Genomic DNA, 2,158 nt, shown 5'->3' with positions numbered 1-2,158 from the left:
GCATTTTTAATTACTCGCACTTGCGTCTCGCCTCCCTCCACCATCAGGCACGTTCGATTTGAAGCAGCGCTGCACAGAATGATCAGTGTATGTCATAAACCGCGGGAGCGATTTGAAAGCATAAGGATCCGTCTGTTCTCTTATCGCTCTCACGGTACTTGATGTCATACACTGATCATTCTGCGCAGTGGCACTTCAACCTGAACGCGCCTAATGTATGCTACCACGACAAAGTACGTATGCGACAAATGACGTCACAAAAGCGTCAGTACGTTATAATCGGTTATGGTCTAGTACTGAACCGATACCGAATCGTCCTCGTCTGCATGGCGATGCATCGAAGAAACGATTAATTCCGACATCCCTAAAAGCTAGCAGCAACCTTTTTAAAAGGTTATTTCCTTCAAATGTAAAATGGCAAATGTTTCACTGTAGTAAAAAAAAAAAAAAAGAAAATCACAATGAAACAGAAGTAGCAAACAAACACTACAAATTAAATCATTTTATTTTATTTTAATTTTTTTTATTTATTTAACATATAGTCTTTCTAACAACACCCTAGCAAATGCCTATAGAAGTGCAAAACCAATAGCAACCACCTAAAACACCTGTAACGATCATCCACTGGAGGCGAGTTGAAGAGCCCAAGTGCAGTTTATTAAAACAAAGCAGAATCCAAAATCCAAACAAATACAAAACAAAGACTTGACATTAACAGACTTGACATGAACAGAAAAACAAACTCACCAACAGCAGGTTACATGGATCAATACTAGGTTACATGGATCAACAAAGAGCAAAGGCTACATGAGGGCTTTTTAAAATCAAACAATACAGGTCACATGACAAGAACCAATCAATAAGAGACAGGATAAATGATTAAGACAACCAATGAGGACATAACACATACATGAGGATGAAGGGAATCACATGACTAAACAGGGACTATGACTAAACTCCAACATAAAAGACATGAAAACATGATCATGAAACAAAACCCAAAAAGTCCAGGAGGGTGGTAGAGCAGAGGCAGAACAGGGGGGAGGGATGGAGGGCCAGGCCCATGCAGGGGAACAGGATAAGAATCACAGAACAGTGGTGAGCCTAGGCTGTGAAGCAGAGGGCAAGACCATTGGCCATGGTGCAGTGGTGGACCTGGACCATGGGGCAATGGCAGACCTGGCCAGTGGAGCCATGGTGGACCAGGGCCGTGAAGCAAAGGCAGGTCTAGGCTGTGGAGCAGAGGTGGGCCTGGGCAGTGGAGCAATGGCGGACAGTGAAGCACTGGAGGACCTGGGCCATGGAAAAGTGGTGGACAGTGAAACAATGGAGGTCCTGGGCCATGGAGCAGAGGCAGACAGTGGAACAATGGAGGACCTGGGCCGTGGAGCAGTGGCAAACAGTGAAACTCTGGAGGACCTGGGCCGTGGATCAGAGGCAGACTGTGGAACAGTGGAGCAGGAGACCACCAGGTCAGATCCAGAGGAGCATGGAGCCATGGCGGAGCTGACAGAGCAGGAAGGCATGGCGGAGCCGGCAGAGCAGGAAGCCATGGCAGAACAGAGGACCACCAGGTCAGCAGTGCAGACTGGAGTAAAAATCCCCACAGTGGAAAGATGACCACCACAGCAAAGCACAGAGCACAGAGAGGTTAACAGTGGCCTCTACGGCCGTAAAAGGACAGGTGGACAGTTCAGAGACAGTATCATTGGCCATGACAGGACAAGCAGAGAGTTCATGGACAGCCTCCATGATCGTGACAGGACAGGCAAAGAGTTCAGAAGTGGACACTGCCGCCTCGGGAGGTTCTGCAGCAGACGCTGCCACCTCTGAGGCAGACTCGTGGACGAGGGAGGCTTCTGGGGCAGACTCGTGGACATGAGAGGCCTCTGGGGCAGACTCGTGGACAGGAGAGGCCTCTGGGGCACAGTGTGCAGCCCACACACTCAGGATGGCTACCGCCATAACAGGAAGCACTGAGGTTAGGGGAACAGTCTCTGTGACAGCCAGTGCTGAGGCCCTGGGGATGCCAGCTGCTAGCACTGACATCAGTGGTGGGTCCAACACACTGGCAATCAGTCCATGGCATGACGAGACTCTGGCATTCTGGCATGGCGTGGCGAGACTCAGGCGTGGTGGACATCTTGGCCAATGACTC

This window comes from Sinocyclocheilus rhinocerous, unplaced genomic scaffold (genome assembly GCF_001515625.1).
Source record: "Sinocyclocheilus rhinocerous isolate Xijiao unplaced genomic scaffold, SAMN03320098_v1.1 scaffold914, whole genome shotgun sequence".
Taxonomy (NCBI): Eukaryota; Metazoa; Chordata; class Actinopteri; order Cypriniformes; family Cyprinidae; genus Sinocyclocheilus; species Sinocyclocheilus rhinocerous.
Note: the sequence above shows the minus strand (reverse complement) of the source record.